Genomic DNA, 19,500 nt, shown 5'->3' on the forward strand with positions numbered 1-19,500 from the left:
CTGCAATTGCTGCCTTGGCCTCCCCTACTGTGATCAAGTCCCCGCCAAACTCAGCCAGTCCATTACTAGATGTAATGGGGGTTTCTCCCAGCTCTGAACTATAAAGTGACTGGAAATATGCCTGCCACACCCCTGCTGCAATATTTGGCTTTATTGCCGAGTGAAGGCTCCCCGATCCCCCATTTACTACCCGCCAAAACATTCGGTAGTCCCTTGTTGCGAGGGAGCTGGTAAGCTCCTCCCACTGGCCCTCCTCCCATTCAGTTTTAGCATGAGCAACTAATTTTTTGTATGCCCGCCTATTTTCACGTAACTTCTCTCCACCTAATCCCTCCTTGATGCTTCTAAGGAGTTCTCCCTTTGCCTTCCTGCAGGCTGCATTGTACCATGAGAATTTATGTTGTTGCCCCCTCCTAGAATTCTGTACCTTACTGAAGAGCTCACCTGCCGCTCCCTTTATAAGGTCCTCATGGGCCTGATATAATTTATTATGGGAATCTTTATTGCCCACATCATTGACTAAATCTCCCACTTTTTCCAAGATTGGAATTAATCCTGCATAGAGCCTCGCGAGTTTCTCTTGGCTCGTGACTAATTTTTCCCACCTGATTCTTCTCCTGTTGTTACCCAGTAGAAGTTCAGGTTCATTCTTCTCCTTACTTGGGTTAGAGGCTTCCATACCAGGGTGGATAAGATCTAGTTCCAGGGCATTGTGGTCGCTATCTAGTCTTTCGGTAACACTAAAATCAAGAATGGATGACCAGTTCGCTAGCTGTACAAGGGCGTAGTCCAGGCGGGACTCTCTTCCCACTCTATTGTACGTGGGTTTGCTTGGTATATCAGACTTGATACGCCCATTGCAGGCTCTGATTCCATGCTTTAAAGTTAGGGCAGTAATCTGGAGTGCTAGAGGTGTCCAAGCCTTCGGGGGAGGTGCTACTACAGAGGGTACTGACCACCTAAGCTCCTCTTCCATGGGAAGTCCCTCTAGAAGGCCAGCCAGTGGCTCAAAATGAGAATTTAAGTCCCCTCCAACTACATAGGGGGTGCCCCTTGGGACTTCACATAAATAAGCTGAAAGCTCGTCTATGGTGGGAGATTCTCGCGAAACCCCCACTGGCCTAGAGTAGATGTTTATCAAGGCAAGTTTCGCTAGGTTTGGCCATGCCAATAGGACCACTAAAATGTCATCCGATGGCACCGGTATGCGTGAAGCCTGGCACCCAAGATGAGATGCCACCCAAGTTGTAAGTCCGCCAGAGGGGTGGCCCTTGCCCTCCCACCTGGCCAGGATGAGAAATGACAGGTAACCCTGCTGGTTATATTCTTCCCTTGCCCAGGTCTCCTGGAACATACAAACATCCCCAGTCTCGATATAAGTAACCCAGTCTTGTGTGTCCAGCTTATTGGCTAGGCCGGCCACATTCCACCAGATTAGCCTCAGATGTGTTAGTTTGAGGGGTACAGTGTTGGTGGACAGATTAGCCGCCATTACCCCCACTGACACACCGTTATTATTATTAGGCGCGCCTCCCTTAGAGGCCCCGTCCCCACGTTTACCCGTCTATTAACTTTTTTGGCTCGATCCTTCCCACGTGTGCGGCCTCGATCAGGGTGCAGGGCCGGTGCATGTACAATAGGCTTGGGATCTGCCACTTCCCCCACCCTTGCGTGGTCGCTAGCTACCTTCACTGCGGGCTCTGAGTCCTCCCCCCCAACTATCTGAGGGCTAGGCAAGTGTCGCAATGCATCGCCATACAGAGGGGAGGTAACTATAGGGTAGGGGACAAGTGATGTAATAGGTATGTATAGGGGACTTCTTTGTTCGATAATGGTGACGGATGCTAATGGTCAGTCCACACAATCTAGACATTCGTACCTGTTGGCTAGTGGTGGACCACACCATCCCAGTGATTGAGCGGGGGGCAAATTCCTGTTCCCATTCCCAGACCACCCCCCGATCCCCGCGTCTATCCCAGTTCCCTACTTGGGTCCACCCCCAGGCTGGGCCTGTATTATATCGAGGTGCTGGGGGATAATAATAAGACAACCTGTTTGTCCCTATCCCATCCATGGTTGCATGGTCACCCCACGAGCAAATGTGCTCCACCGTGTTAGGATCGCCAAAGTTAACAATAATGCAGTCGCCCTGAATGTTTTTGGGCACAGCGCCCAACCATGCTACCCTTCTCACTGACGTGACTCTGCTGTCCACGAATGATGGGAGGGGTCTGTTCATGGATAGCCAATGAATCACTTTATTTTTTAGCGACCAGGGAGTTTCGTGGGCATCTTCCGCCAGTTCAGGGACACCGGTCATGATTACCACATATGGGGTGGATTCGGGGGGGGAGATGAACAGGTAACCCTCCCCTATTTCTATTTCTAAGGGTTGATTTGGGGGCTACAGGTGCCTTAGTTGTTACAAGGGTAGGGATTTGGAGAGGCGCAGGGGCCTTAGGGGGTGGTGGGGCCAGGACAGTTTGTGCGGGGGCTTTGGGGGGTGGCAGAACCAGAGCAGTTTGTATTGGCGGTTTCTTCTGTTGCACTGCTCCGGTCTCGCCGGGTTTCTTGGGTGGAGGAGGCAAACCCTCCTTAGGTGCTTTTGGATTTATTTTAGGAGGCACAGTTTGTATGGCCCTAGCATCTCTTTTTGCTGAGGCTAGGGTCAGTTCCGCCAGCTGCTTTTCCACCCTCTGGAGGGACTGCTCCAATGGTTTTAAGTGAGTTCTAATTAAATCCCAGATTTTTACCAAGAGGAGGTCATTATTACTACATGATTTACATTCCCCATCTATACTAGTGTCGCAACTACTCACATTTTGATTCGTGTTGTCCATGAGCGTAGAGGTTACAATTTGTGCAGGTGGGTCAGTAGCTCCCTCCTGCGACAATAGACCCAAGCCTACAGGCTGCGCAGTTGGGGGCAATGTGTGCAGGGATTCAGGGTTAAGGCAAGTCAGGGAAGAGGTGGTTTTACGGGGATTATTCCCTTTGTTACTGCCCTTTTTCCTTGTCTTAGGGATTGCACCCTCTTTTAACCCCCTACTTACAGACGGACTGGGAGCAGTGCTAAGTTGGGAGGTAAACATTACAGGTGACTTCTCTAATGACAAGTTAGAATCAGTAAGGTTTAGGGAAGCCGACAGGTCCACAATACCTGGAACGCTGTGGACTTCTGCTGCTACGGTCAGCAATGGGGCAGGTTCTAAGGGGCGGTGTGGGGTTGTTGCTGCCACTATCAGGCCCAATGAAGAGCGTATAGCGACTGCAAGGTCCTGCGAGACTCGGCGCTCCAGCAGAGTGATACCCTGAGTAATTGCGTCGTTGGCCTTGGCTATAAATTTATCAATGGGGCCTATAGCCTGGCCTGCAGTTTGTGCCTGTTTTTTAACAGCACTCCTCATACTTCTGGGTGACATAATCAATCACAGGCAATTAGCAGTAAAATAATGCAATACCTAATAATTGATAGGGAAAGGACAATCGAGTAACGGGCACCTATGTTAATTTTAAGTTTGCGTATGAATAAAATTAATAAATAGTTACGTAAACACATAAAACCAATTGTAAGGGGGGTTGCCCAGTCCAGTCCTGCCCGGTCTTGAACGGGCTTAAACGGGCCCGCTCTTTGCCCGGTCTTCGCCCCGAGCTTCGTCCTGTGCGCGTCCCGCTGCACGTTAAGAATATACCTTATCTATCCTCCAGGCGTGGGGGCGGTGCCGCTGCGGGAAGAGGCTTCAGGTGTTGCACAGCCTCGCAGTCTCGCAGCGGTGTGGGCGGGGATGGGCGGAGTCGGATTGGTCCCAGCGGGAGCCGAGGAGCGGGAGCCGCAACCTCAAAGGAGATGCCCCTTCGCAATGCCCAGGTCAGGAGTTCGCTTTTTCCACGTTGCCACCAAGAGTGCTGCGAAATTTATCCAGTCAGCCAGGCGGGGGGCGGTGCAGCTGCGGGAAGAGGCTTCAGGTGTTGCACAGCCTCGCAGTCCCGCAGCCCCGCAGCCCTGTGGGCGGGGATGGGCGGAGTCGGATTGGTCCCAGCGGCAGCCGAGGAGCGGGAGCCGCGACCTCAACGGAGATGCCCCTTCGCAATGCCCAGGTCAGGAGTTCGCTTTATCCACGTTGCCACCAAGAGTGCAGTGAGTAGCACCCGGGAAGGGGGTGCTGCGAAATTTATCCAGTCAGCCAGGCGGGGGGCGGTGCCGCTGCGGGAAGAGGCTTCAGGTGTTGCACAGCCTTGCAGTCCCGCAGCGGTGTGGACGGGGATGGGCGGAGTCGGATTGGTCCCAGCGGCAGCCGAGGAGCGGGAGCCGCGACCTCAACGGAGATACCCCTTCACAATGCCCAGGTCAGGAGTTCGCTTTTTCCACGTTGCCACCAAGAGTGCAGTGAGTAGCACCCGCGAAGCGGGTGCTGCGAAATTTATCCAGTCAGCCAGGCGGGGGGCGGTGCCGCTGCGGGAAGAGGCTTCAGGTGTTGCACACCCTCGCAGTCCCCGCAGCGGTGTGGGCGGGGTTGGGCGGAGTCGGATTGGTCCCAGCGGCAGCCGAGGAGCGGGAACCGCGACCTCAACGAAGATGCCCCTTCGCAATGCCCAGGTCAGGAGTTCGCTTTTTCCACGTTGCCACCAAGAGTGCAGTGAGTAGCCAATCATAGTCTTTGCGTCTCTTATATATTCAACATTTTTCGCCTAGGGGGCTATGGAAAATCTTATGGTGTCTCAAGAAGGCTAACAATATGCAAGTTGAAAGCTTTGCAATCACACAATTAATAGCGCACTCCACAGTTTTAAAGTAATAACTCTGGAACACAGACTCACTATCCAATGTGATGACTTAAGGATATTCTGGAGTCCTCCTCCCAATTAAAAATCATTCAAAGCAGAAGCTCCCCAGACAGAATGATCCCCATAAAAAAATTAAATCTATTCCTTTATTTTAGCTCTTAACCCATCTCATGAGAGTTTATGGACAAACTGATTTATGTGTACATTTGAATTAGACAAACACCTGAGGCAAGCCTGCATTTCTCAGTGTTAAATTCCTTCTCTCATATGCCTTTAGACAATGAACTACACAAAGTCTAAAGTTGTTGCTAGACATGTCAGCCCTATGGTGGTCTTCCCCCAAACGTTTTGCTTTCACCCTGGGCTTTTTGCTGAAATGAGTTGTTGGCCTTTGGACTTTGTGTACTTTACCACTTCTGACCAGTGCTAAAGTGCTTGTGTTCACTCCCTAAAACATGGCAAAATTGGTTTACACCTGATTAGGATAATTAATTTACTTATAAATCCCTTGCAGAGTGGTATGCTATGTACCCAGTGTATGAAAATTTAAAGAGGTCTAAACTTGGATAATGAACTACACTATATTATTGCACGCCAGCAGTAGGTGCAATATAGGAAGAGGTGACATCATATCTTGACCTTCTCATACATACATATTCTATAGTCCTGTAGGGCTTAAGAAATGGTTATTGTTTGGGTTTTTAGTTTGAATGTGGTGGTTTCTACACAGGGTAACCAATGATTTTATGTGGTTATATTTTTGATCTCTTTATCCTCTACCAGAAAACTGACATGGTGGGAGACTCGGTAGAAGGTAGAGTTTACACATGCATACTACACTGAGGTAAGAGTTTATTTCTTATCTCTTTGGCGCTGGGAAGGGGGTCTGGCACATACTGGTGAAAGGTTATTGTTAAAATATGTTTTTTATCATTGTCTTTTAGAGCCTTCTGACTGATCACATTGATCTACATATACGTGTGATGGTCAAGAAATCGAGGCCTAAGTATCACATTATGATTTACACCTTTTATACACTCCATACTAGCAGAGTGACGTGTTTTTTATCCTGTTAATGCCCTAAACAGAATAGCCACCATGGCAGAAACATGTTGATCATTAGATAGGGTATGTATCTATTACCCTATATTCACTTGCGTTTTAACCTACTACCACTTAGGAAGGAAGAATAAAGTTGTTGCCACTAAGTAGGTAGTTTTTTAACACACTGTTTCACTATTTACAATTATTCATTTGCACTATGCCCTTCCTTACAAAACCAAGTTGGTAGAACCAACACTTGCTTTACATTCCTGCTCCTTCCCCTTAGGGGTAAAGTTGTAGCCCACACTGGGTACCTTGCGGTCCCTGTGTGTTGGAGGAACCCAATGATGAAGCATGTCACCCTCGGGTGAGTGAGATTTTTCGTCCCAAACTGGGTTGTGACCCATGCTCCCTTCTCTTTTCTTTTCATTTTTGTACACATTTTTCTCTGAGTTTGTGATACATTAATTTGTAATGCTACCCTATATTTTGTATGGGAATTATGACTATGGAAGCCATATAGGATATATGTTTTCTATTTTGTAGCTTAGTTCTTCTGTTAACCCTCTTGTGTGTGATACAACAATTAATGACACAAATGGACCAACATTTGAAGGATGATGTGCACAGTTCATAAAAAGTTAACATGTAATTGATGTCAACTGCCATAGAAATGTCTGTTCTATGAACCATATTGCATCTCTCAACATCTTGTAGAGACTTCTTCTATCTTTATTACTCACTCTTTCTTTCACTATTCGTTCCTGTAGACCATCCGTTTGCTTTTTTGAGTACCTTGAATTTGATGTGGTTGGATGTGATTGGTCTTCACCCTACTGGAGTTACATCTGGGAACACAGTGCATGACTTAACAAACGTGTTTGATTATCTCATATACTACGCTCATGCCTAGTTGTGGCAAAGGACAGAGCCGTTGTTCAACCACACTTCTGGTAGTTTGTGGTCTAGTATTTGTGAAAAGGAAAGCATGACACCAGAGGTCGTGGTGTACAATTCCTCTGTTTGAGTCAGTCCTACAGGCAGCAATACACCCCACCACTGGTCTTGTGGTGTAAAAGGTGGGGCTCCATATATTTAAGAGGTGGAATCACGCACTTTCTTTTTGACCGCCCAACATCACGGAAGACATGACATGAATATGTAACGTCGTACATGGGTAAGCCTTTGTGACCCTATGTGGAGTGTGATTGCTTATTTGTACTCCCTGTTTAGAGCCAAGCTTACTTTGCTGATGGTTTAAAAATACATTTTTGGTGAAGTACTAAATGGGAATTTGTTACATTACAGTTGTGGGAATGGAGGGCCGTAAACATTGGACTAATATTGGTATGGATAATGCCTGTGCTATAATAAATGCAGACTAATCATCTTGGGATTAAATGAACTGGCTATTTCACCAAGCCTAATGATTGTATACAGCATGTATGTACAAGTATGTGAAATCATTACAGGCTCTCGATATGCTGACACAGGTTCAAACATCAAGTATCACTATGTTTGGAATCTATTTCCTGTCATGGGGTGGATTTTAAGCTTAACCTACATGATGCCTCAGTCACTATTATGAGCATACTTTGTTGTTTTACTTGAATTAATAAATACACCTTCACATCAGAAGTATGAGCATGATCTAATCTGTGTATGTTGAAGAGTAGGGTTTACACATTTTGATTGTATTGAGATGCTTGACTCAATTAATTTTTCAGTTGGCATAAATGCAGCTATAACGGAATTGCAAGGAGCCTTGGAATTTGAGGTGCCTACTGCTGTTCCTTGTGTGAATACTGCCTCACAGGAATACGCATTGGACACGATTTCCTAGGTAACAATTACCTTATAATGACCTCAGGTTTGGGTGGGAATTTGATTTGCTTTAACATATCATAAATACGGTCTGCTCATAGGGAAGTTTTTAGTTCTACACTCGCTCTATATCTTGACAAGTTTCCAATCAAACTTCTGGGCTTTTTAAAGACTTAACACATATCTATCAGATCTCTGGGCATATTTTGGAAGAAGTTCAGATTCCACTACAGTACCAAAGTGTACATAGTGCATCATGTAATGAATTTGACTTATCTAAGGGGATTCTATGCAAAAAGATATCTGCCAACGCCTAGGGAGCTAACATTTTAAAATAGATCTCTTTGATCATTACTTCAAGATCAATTTGCTTATTGATTGTCTCTCTATTCCACTTAGAAGAGATTGTGTTTTTGAGAACCACTGGATTGTGATATGATTTATCTACTTGGATGCATGCCACACACGCTTTATTCATGAGATGTACACAGTGGTCCCTGAATGAGATATAAAAAAAACTTTTCCAAATCAAATGGTAATTCAGAATAGCATGGCATTTCTTGCTTCATGCTGGCTTAGCACTGAATTGAATTTAACAAAAATACATGAAATATCAATTCAAATTAATTTTTGGTCCTTTTAGAATGTTGATACAGCTTATTTCTTACCTAGAAGATTCTGGCATCTCCAGTGGTCTATATATCTAAGTAATAGTTTATATTGCATGGGCCATAGCATGAGGAGCTGTCTAGGTGTATTTTAAACCCACTGATTCTCTCCAAACCTTCTCAACTTTTAGACCACTAAATTTGACTTGGGCAGCACGTGCTTTTAATACTGAACCATTTCTCACATTTTCCGTTCCATCTGTATTCATAGGTTTATGCTTTCTGGTGTTTCAAACCATTTGGCCTTTCACTCAAACATGTCCAAGGTGCTCAACTTTCAAAAGACAAATATTGATATTAGAATGGTATATACAGAGATTTTTTTACTTTCTGACTCTTGTGATGTCAAGGATTGAGTGTTTATTACTTATGTCTCTTTGGTTTGCGTAAACAGGACACAGCATCTTGGGTTGATGGTCTGTAATGTAACTGTAGAGTTTGTGTGTATGTTATTTTAATAATTACCAGTATTCTAATCACTAGCCTGTGCATGTACCAATTCATGACACACATATATTCTTCGTATTTGCAGCCATGATGAAGCCTTTGTAAGGTGAAACTCATTGACTGTGTTATCTTGGAAATATATAATAAAGAGAAATACTGCTTCAATATTCAAGACCCACGATCATCTGTTTATACTCTCTGTGCTCATCTATAACTATTTCTGTTGCCTCTCGTTTTTTGGTATTCAGATATTTAAGTTAAATGCTACTAGTGGGCCTGCAGCACTTATGAATCCACCCAATCCACACAAACCTCTCCGAAGCCTGCCAGTGCAGCCTGAGTGCAGTTTTAAACCACCAATTAGACTTGCCAATATAACCGCCTTGCCAAGCATTGAACTCTCCTTTTCTAGTTTATGGGTCAGCCCAAATGTAGTCCTTAAGTAGCCCTTAGGACAGGGGTTTTTGTAATTAAATGTTGGACATGTACTTTTTAAATTTTTCACTAGTTTGAGGTCTACATCTCCCATAGGATAGCATCGGGTTGCCATATTACACTTAATAAGTGCTAACCTTTGATTGGAAACAGGCAAACATTTAACGTCAAGTATCTGAGAAATTATAATTTAAAATATTTTTTTATATTTTGAGTTACAATTTTCAAAATGCCACTTGTAGAAAGTTGGCATTTTCATAACCTAACAATTTGGTGCCTGCAGCCTGCTTTTGGGTCACATGAGCGGGTGGAGCTGGCAGTTGGACTTTGCTTTTATCCTCCAGACAACCCCACAATAGAGTGTTTGGGTGTGCCTTTATAGGCCGTCAACTGACATGATGGGGAGGGTGGAGCTGTACATAGACCCACTTGCAACTAAATAGGCTGTGCTCTGCATTCACAAAAATGACTTGTCACCCCTGCATTGCTTATGAAGGCAGCTTGGAGGTAGGGCAGGGGAAGGGGGAAACTTTAAGCACTTCAAAGGGAATCTTCTCAAACCTTCTCCTACCTAAAGGAAGGCACCTGGCATTTTATTTTATTTATTTGTTTATTTGTTTTGTTTATAAGTTTTATATAGCGCTGGCTAGACTTGAAGGTATCAGAGCGCTTTACATGAGTTAGGACGGTTTACTCCACAAGAGATTGCTTTGCTGCATGGAGCCTGCCTTGAACCCTGAAAAGCCAGCCCTGCAGCTTGAGCCATGTTTCAACACTTGAGCCCAGAACTACCAGAGTGATTCCGAGGGCTACTTTTCAGGCCTCCTGACCAGAGCCTCAGGGACAGAAAAGCATCCAACCATCTTGAACATGCACCTGAACACAGCCTGAGTTAGTTCGAACACCCAAAGTGCTACCTCTCCAGTCATGGACCCTTGGTGGTGGTGCTACGGGTGCCGGTATAGCAAAAGTCCAAAGCTTGGGAATTAGGCTAAATACTCCTCTGAGAACCGAGTGTAGACCTTGATCAACCTTCTCGTCTATTTATCCAAGGTGCATAACTAGTCGGCCTGACTTTGCAGTAGCTCCCACCACTTTCTTCTCCTCAGCAGAAAATCCTGTTGAGAGGTTCTTTGCCGAAGTGATATCCTGCCATCTGGAACTCTTGTCGGCTGCCGCCTCCTGCCTCCTCCCACTTGAGAATTTCAGCTTCCAAAATGAGACTAAGTCTACACGTAGTAATCTTCACCACAATTTTGTCCAGCAGCTCCTGCCAACAACGCCTTCTCTCTGGATGCCGCTTGCTGCATGCACAGCTGAATTTTACCTTCTGAAATATTTTTTTCAACATTTCTTCAAAGTCTGAAGTTCAGCGTTGACCAGGACCAATCCAGTTCTTGTATCCAACTCACGCACCATTGCTGTTAGCCATATATTTTTATTTGACCCGGTCTCACTTTGATTGTTTAGGTGCTAATTTTTACTTAAAACTTCAAAAAGTCATAATTCTGGTTCTATTGATTGGATTTTGTCATTTAGGTGTCGAATGATTTACTAAAATCTACTCGATTTTTCTAAATTGGTGTGGGATTTTTCTTGTGTTCTGTTTCTACTCCATTAATGGTTGTGTAATGCATAAATACTTTACATATTGCTGCTAAGGTAAGACATACTGCTTTTTGCAAGGCCACCATAGAGTTAAACATGGGTTAATTTGGGGACTTTTGTGGTTCACCCTGACATGGATTGTGGCTGTTGTTTGACAAGGGGTTACACCCCACTCAGCCAGCAGCCTCATTTCTCATAGTTGCCATCTAAAGCAGGATTGAAATAGTCACTGACGTTGATTTATTTTTTCCTCTGCAAATAAAAACACACACAATGAGGTATGTACACCCTACAAGTGCTGTTCAATGCTCTTATGCCTGAAACCCTGCAATATGAAAGTTTTGTCGGTTACTAATTTAATGCTCATAAAGTTAGAGATTCATTATGTCCCCAGCTCTGCAATACATGTTAGATCTTAGTTGCATCCCAAAGTAAAATATACCTAGACACAGGGATGCCATCAGTGATGTCACTGACCATGTCATGAATAATGTAATATGTGACATCACCAGCAGTGCATTGCGGGGGTGAGTTATAGTTAACTCCACTAACTATAACGGATAAATTTCTCTGGTTTTGAATGCGTGAACAAATATAACGTCCCTGGAACATGTGGCTTTTTTCAGTAAATTTCCAAGGTGTTTTAAATGCTAACTTCTAACTAGAGCGTCCCTTATACCTATTGTTTTTTCTGTGAATTTCAAAGTTTTTTTTAAATGCTAATTTCTAACTATAGCGTCTCTGAAACCAGTTTTTTTCAGTGAATTTCAAAGGTTTTATAAATGCTAATTTCTAACTACAATGTATCTCAAACCTTTGGTTTTTCAGTAAATTTCTAAGGTTGTTTAAATGCTAATTCCTAACTATATGTCCCTGAAACCTTTGTTTTTTCAGTGAAATGCAAAAGTAGGACATGTGCAGAAAGAGGATGAAAAGTGCAGAAAGGGTTGCCATATTACACTTAATAAGTGCTAACCTTTGATTGGAAACAGGCAAACATTTAACGTCAAGTATCTGAGAAATTATAATTTAAAATATTTTTTTATATTTTGAGTTACAATTTTCAAAATGCCACTTGTAGAAAGTTGGCATTTTCATAACCTAACAATTTGGTGCCTGCAGCCTGCTTTTGGGTCACATGAGCGGTTGGAGCTGGCAGTTGGACTTTGCTTTTATCCTCCAGACAACCCCACAATAGAGGGTTTGGGTGTGCCTTTATAGGCCGTCAACTGACATGATGGGGAGGGTGGAGCTGTACATAGACCCACTTGCAACTAAATAGGCTGTGCTCTGCATTCACAAAAATGACTTGTCACCCCTGCATTGCTTATGAAGGCAGCTTGGAGGTAGGGCAGGGGAAGGGGGAAACTTTAAGCACTTCAAAGGGAATCTTCTCAAACCTTCTCCTACCTAAAGGAAGGCACCTGGCATTTTATCTTATTTATTTGTTTATTTGTTTTGTTTATAAGTTTTATATAGCGCTGGCTAGACTTGAAGGTATCAGGGCGCTTTACATGAGTTAGGACAGTTTACTCCACAAGAGATTGCTTTGCTGCATGGAGCCTGCCTTGAACCCTGAAAAGCCAGCCCTGCAGCTTGAGCCATGTTTCAACACTTGAGCCCAGAACTACCAGAGTGATTCCGAGGGCTACTTTTCTGGCCTCCTGACCAGAGCCTCAGGGACAGAAAAGCCTCCAACCATCTTGAACATGCACCTGAACACAGCCTGAGTTAGTTCGAACACCCAAAGTGCTACCTCTCCAGTCATGGACCCTTGGTGGTGGTGCTACGGGTGCCGGTATAGCAAAAGTCCAAAGCTTGGGAATTAGGCTAAATACTCCTCTGAGAACCGAGTGTAGACCTTGATCAACCTTCTCGTCTATTTATCCAAGGTGCATAACTAGTCGGCCTGACTTTGCAGTAGCTCCCACCACTTTCTTCTCCTCAGCAGAAAATCCTGTTGAGAGGTTCTTTGCCGAAGTGATATCCTGCCATCTGGAACTCTTGTCGGCTGCCGCCTCCTGCCTCCTCCCACTTGAGAATTTCAGCTTCCAAAATGAGACTAAGTCTACACGTAGTAATCTTCACCACAATTTTGTCCAGCAGCTCCTGCCAACAACGCCTTCTCTCTGGATGCCGCTTGCTGCATGCACAGCTGAATTTTACCTTCTGAAATATTTTTTTCAACATTTCTTCAAAGTCTGAAGTTCAGCGTTGACCAGGACCAATCCAGTTCTTGTATCCAACTCACGCACCATTGCTGTTAGCCATATATTTTTATTTGACCCGGTCTCACTTTGATTGTTTAGGTGCTAATTTTTACTTAAAACTTCAAAAAGTCATAATTCTGGTTCTATTGATTGGATTTTGTCATTTGGGTGTCGAATGATTTACTAAAATCTACTCGATTTTTCTAAATTGGTGTGGGATTTTTCTTGTGTTCTGTTTCTACTCCATTAATGGTTGTGTAATGCATAAATACTTTACATATTGCTGCTAAGGTAAGACATACTGCTTTTTGCAAGGCCACCATAGAGTTAAACATGGGTTAATTTGGGGACTTTTGTGGTTCACCCTGACATGGATTGTGGCTGTTGTTTGACAAGGGGTTACACCCCACTCAGCCAGCAGCCTCATTTCTCATAGTTGCCATCTAAAGCCGGATTGAAATAGTCACTGATGTTGATTTATTTTTTCCTCTCCAAATAAAAACACACACAATGAGGTTTGTACACCCTACAAGTGCTGTTCAATGCTCTTATGCCTGAAACCCTGCAATATGAAAGTTTTGTCGGTTACTAATTTAATGCTCATAAAGTTAGAGATTCACTATGTCCCCAGCTCTGCAATACATGTAAGATCTTAGTTGCATCCCAAAGTAAAATATACCTAGACACAGGGATGCCATCAGTGATGTCACTGACCATGTCATGAATAATGTAATATGTGACATCACCAGCAGTGCATTGCGGGGGTGAGTTATAGTTAACTCCACTAACTATAACGGATACATTTCTCTGGTTTTGAATGCGTGAACAAATATAACGTCCCTGGAACATGTGGCTTTTTTCGGTAAATTTCTAAGGTGTTTTAAATGCTAACTTCTAACTAGAGCGTCCCTTAAACCTATTGTTTTTTCTGTGAATTTCAAAGTTTTTTTTAAATGCTAATTTCTAACTATAACGTCTCTGAAACCAGTTTTTTTCAGTGAATTTCAAAGGTTTTATAAATGCTAATTTCTAACTACAATGTATCTCAAACCTTTGGTTTTTCAGTAAATTTCTAAGGTTGTTTAAATGCTAATTCCTAACTATATGTCCTAACTATATGTCCCTGAAACCTTTGTTTTTTCAGTGAAGTGCAAAAGTAGGACATGTGCAGAAAGAGGATGAAAAGTGCAGAAAGGAGCAAGAGAAATGCAGAAAGAGGCAACAGAAGTCCAGAAAGACGAAGAAAGGTGCAGAAAGAAGCAAAAGATATGGAGTAAGAACCAACAGAGGGGCAGAAAGAGGCATTGTTGCAAAGTTATCCTGTGCCCCCAACTTTTTGCTGACATATACTGGTGGTAACTGACTCTGGCTAACCAGACCCAGAGCCAGTGCTATGCTGAAAGACACTTAGAATACAGTGAAAACACCTATATATACTAGAGTACACTATGGGTTGTGGCACCCCTGTGATTGGCATGACCTTACCCGTAAGGCCCAAGTACATGATAGGGCAGGGGGATTAAAAGTACCTCTAAGTCGAAGGTGCAGAAAGAGGCAAGGGAAGTGCAGAAAGAGGTAGGAGGGATGCAGAAAGGAGGAAGAGAATTACAGAAAGAAGCAACAGAGTTGCTGATAGGGGCGTAGAGGGTGCAGAAAGAGCAATAGAAGTACAGAAAAAAAAAGAGGTACAGCAAGAGGCAAAATAGGTGCAGAAATAGGCAGGAAGGATACAGAAAGAGGAAACAGGGTTTAAAAAGAGGCAAGAGAGGTGCCGAAAGAGAAAAGAGAGGTGCAGAAAGAGGCAAGAGGGGTACAGAAAGAAGCAAGAGCAATGCAGTTCGAAGTTCAAAGTTTGAAACATGCAGGGGAGGCTCCTCCACTAGGGCAGAAGAGCATCACCCTTTCTTTCTTACATTGATTGAAAGCCAAAACATAAAATGGTAATAACTTTTAGTTTTTACCATTTTATGTTTGCTTTGCGCATTGCGAGTGGGCGGGGATGCTCTGCTCTTTGAGCAGGGCAGGGGAGGAGTGGCTTGCCCCCTCCTGAGTGCAAATAGACTGATTGGTCGGCCCTCTCGGGCTGCCCAAACTAGTCATGCACACTCTGCCTTTCTCCATGCAGGCCGTATTGCAGCCTGAATGGAAAACATGCCCACCCCACTAGTGCCGTTCCAACCAATCACAACGCTGACATGCAGCATTGGGATTGGTTACGCAGAAGGAGCCTGTCTGCCTGCTTCCTGTTCCTGTCGGAGGCAGGAGAGCAGGAGCAGAGAAGGCACAGGAACAGGTGGAAAGGTAAGTTTAATTGTACTTTATTTCCCCGTGACACCCTCAGTGATCTCTACAGTGTAGGTGACTTCAAAGAGTGGTTTTTGAAGTGCATAAGTATCCTTTCAAATCTACCCCTGTCTGCAGGCTATCTATGGGAGATAAATAAGTCCTTTATGTGGGGACAAGACACTACTTATTAAGTGAAGTGTTAGCTCCTTCCGTCCATCCTGCACAGGCAGGGCTATCAGAATACAGATATATGTAGATGGATACTCAGACACACCTATCCTTCCTTTGTTTGTGGCTGTCCAGAGGGAATGCACAAAGTGTAGCTGACCCCAGATGTGTATTTGAGGCATGCTGCATGGAACACAAAGCTGTGAGTGCAGAGAAATTTCCATTTTCTAAAAATTGCATTTTTAAAACAGTAGTGTTAAATCCAACTTCACCAGTAAGGAGGATTTATCATTACCATCCCAAAGATATAAAACATGTTCTGGCTACTCCTCTCTGATCAGAAATTACAGCCTAAAAGTGTATTAAGGAATTCCCAATGTTGACCTATGACAGGGGTAGACCTCACAGTAGTGAAAAACAGATTTAGCTGCTTTTCATTACCAGGACATGCAAATCATAAAAGTACATGTCCTACCTTTCATTCACACAGCACCCTTCTCTTTGGAATGCCTAGGGCCTACCTTTGGGGTGGCCTATGTTTAAAAAAAGGGGAGTTTAACGCTTGCCAAGTAGTTTTAAATGCCAAGTTGGAGTGGCAGTAAACTGTACACACAGGCACCTAGTGGCAGACCTGCAACAGTTTTAAAGGGCTACTTATGTGGGCGGCACAATCACATTTACAGGCACTGGGTATAAGGTATGCCACTTTGCAAGGGACTTATAGGTAAATTAAATATGCCAATCAGGTTTACACCAATTACACACATGGTTAGGGAAGAAGCAAATGCACATTAGCACTGGTCAGCAGTGGTAAAGTGCTCAAAGTCATAATGCCAGAAAAACATGGATGAAAACAGCAACAGTTTTGAAGGAAGACCACCCTAAGGATGATAAGTCTAACAAGCTGCTTATTGAAAAGGTACAGATTCATTGTATAAATCAGCAAATTCATTTTAGCATATGTTGTGACTTAAGCTTGTTTTCTTTCACTTAAATGCACATATCAATACCTTGTTGGTTATGATGAGTAAAGTAATTATTGAGGCTCTTACTGCAGTTCTTTTATCCTTTGGAAGAAGTCACCCGAATATTAATACAAAGTACCAATTAGTTGTACAATGAAAAATAGATGTCTTTTTGCTCTTGTGGAACACATCTTTAGTAACCATGGGCGTAGTGGGCATAGCCTGGCTACGCAGAGCACCTTGGAGGTTAAAACAATCCCCGCACACTCCGATTTGCTCCTCTACGTGCCACCTGACTCCCACCCACCCTATTACCAATTATTATAGAAGCTTAAAAAACAATATAAAGTATTTAATAAAAACGCCTTACGTGAGCTGCGGTGTCCCCGGGCTTTCCTCTTCCTCTGTGACTTCTTGATGACAACTGCGCATGCACGAGTGCTCGAGCATGCGCATTTCTCACGAGAAATTAGGCGGCTTGGAGGTGGAACTGGTGTCAACTCCGCTCCGCCGCAGAGTGTGTGGGGTGCTGCCTACTCCGCCTATACATGAAGTGTGGCGTAGGCAACAATCTTTAGCTGCTTCCTTGAGTGTGCAAGACAGAAGATTCCAATATCAGTGGGTAGAATGAGGGAAGTCTTGGCTAGAGAGACTGAGAAGGGAAACAATGAAGGTCGAATGATAGTTTGAGGTTTCAGAACAAGTGAGCATAGTAAGGGAGGTTGAGTGTAGTTGCAGTAAGGAAGGCAGGGAAAGAGGAAGAAATGTAGGGACCAAAACAAGACCTATCTAGAGGTAGAGCTAGAAAAGGTGGCACAGGAGGGGAATGATTAAGGATCAAACATGTCCATGTTGTGGTAAATATCATATTCTAGATAAGCATTCAAAAGGAAAATAGTTCCCAACATCAGCAGTGGTAAAATAGAATGTATTCAGTGAAAACCCAATGATATAAAATAATCCTGTTAGACTTGTCTTTTTCCGCTGGTTTATCCCCAGACTTTTTGCTTTTTGGCCTCCTATTTTTGACTATGTTCATGTTGGTTTTAGAAATCTGGGCACTTTAACACTGCTAATCAGTGCTAAAGTACGTATGCTGTCCATTTAAATTATGTTATGGATTGGTGTTTCCATAATTGGCTTATTTGATTTGCTGTTAAGTCTGTAGTAAGGTGCACCAGGTGTGCCAGGGCCTGGAAATCAAATGTTTCTCAGACCTGCCACTGCAGTGTGTGCACACAGTCTTTATTGCCATGTTTACCTGGCAAATGCACCCACTTGCCAGGACCTAACCTTCCCTTTTATTCCATGTGAGTCACACCTAAGGTAGGCCCAAGGTACCCCTTTGGGCAGGGTGCAGTGTATGTGAAAGGGAGGACATGTACTAGTGTGTGACATGCTTTGACAATGAAATACAGTGTATTTTGTTTTTCACTATTGAAAGGCTATCTGTCCAATAGGATGGAATAGGAGGTACTTGGTGACATCTTACAAGTATAAATTCCCATTGGTACGAGATAGAAAAATGTAGTTTAGTATGCCTGAACTCAGAATGTAAAAATGCATCTTTTAGTAAAGTATGTTGTGTGTTTGAAAATACCACTTTTAGAAAGTGGGTATGTTTTTTGCTTAGCCATCCTGTGTGCCTCTGCTGGGTTGTGGATTGAGTGTCTGGCATTGGAGTGACAGAGGTTGGGGGTGTGCATTCACTGTAGACAGCCACTGGGGGGGTCGAGGTGTGTCCTGCCTTTTCTAGATGAGTCGGGGTAGGGCTGAATGGATCTGGGCTGCATTCAGAGTAGTGGGAGGAGTTTCACTAGCACCTGAATAGGCCTGGTCGGCATTTAAAGTGGGGTGAGGAGATTTTCTGAGCACCTGAAAAGGCCTGGTCTGCATTTAGAGTGGTGGGAGATTTCCCTTGCACCTGAATGAGCATGATCTGCCTTGGACAATATTGTCTCCACCTCCTTCCGGGTAGCTCCGCCAGAGAGGACAGAACTAGTTTGGGCTGAGCATAGAAACTCCCTGCCCAAAAGAACAAAGAGAAACTGAGAATAAATATTGGGGCCCAGGCCCCATAAATTCAGATTACTGCTGAACTAAGGAACATACCTAGAAGAATAGCAGGAAAAGCTGTCAGGAGGAACTGCCACTCTGCTGTGTGCTCTGCTGTGTTGGGCTGCAGCTTGCTTCTTCTGTCTTGGGCAGGGAAATGACTGGATTGTACTTTCATCACCCTGCTGTTAGAGTTTTCTCCAAGGGCTTGAGGTAGGGTGTTGGAAGTCTCAGAGAGATAAAACACTTCAGAGAACTCGCTTGGATCAAGGAACCTGCCAAGAAGAACAGCTGAATGAACTGCTAGGAGGAGTACTGCCCCGTTGCTGTGTTGTTGCTTTGTTGGGTTGGCCTGCAGTTGCGGCTCCAGCATTGGGCAGTGAAATGACTCGGCTGGACTTTCTTCACTTGTCAATGACTATCTCCAAGGGCTTGAAATAGAGCATGCCTCCTGTTCTTGAAGTCTCAGGGTCAGCAAAGACTTCACTTACCTCTGGGTACTATCTCTAGAACCGTGAGTTTCAATTGCCACAGTGGGGGGAAGCAGCCAATACCATCATGACACCACTGCAGGCTCCGCGTTCTAAAGGCACTGCAAAGGGCACCTCAGCACTTTGCACTGCAACCCTGGTCTCACCGATGACAACGTCCATGCCGCCACTGAGCCTCTGCTTGCACGCCAACCTGTGGGGCCCGCACTCTGCGCTGCCTCACTTCACTCTGCCGCCCTGGTCTCACTGATGACGTCACTGCCTGCTGACAGTTGCACCCTTGACTGCACTGTAGTTTGTGGGGACCGCTCGTGAGTTACACGATGCACCGCCCCGTCCCACGCCGCAGTCTTGGCCGACCGGCACTATAACCCATCAATCAGCGCTGTCGCTTGCACCGTGGCCTGTTAGCACAGCCACAAACATCGCCTCACTCCACACCGCAGCCCTGGTCTCACGGACTTCGCTTGACGACCCTCACCAAGCCTATGCCTATGCCTGCACTGCGACTTGA

The sequence above is a fragment of the Lissotriton vulgaris genome, chromosome 6 (assembly GCF_964263255.1).
Source record: "Lissotriton vulgaris chromosome 6, aLisVul1.2, whole genome shotgun sequence".
Classification (NCBI taxonomy): domain Eukaryota; kingdom Metazoa; phylum Chordata; class Amphibia; order Caudata; family Salamandridae; genus Lissotriton; species Lissotriton vulgaris.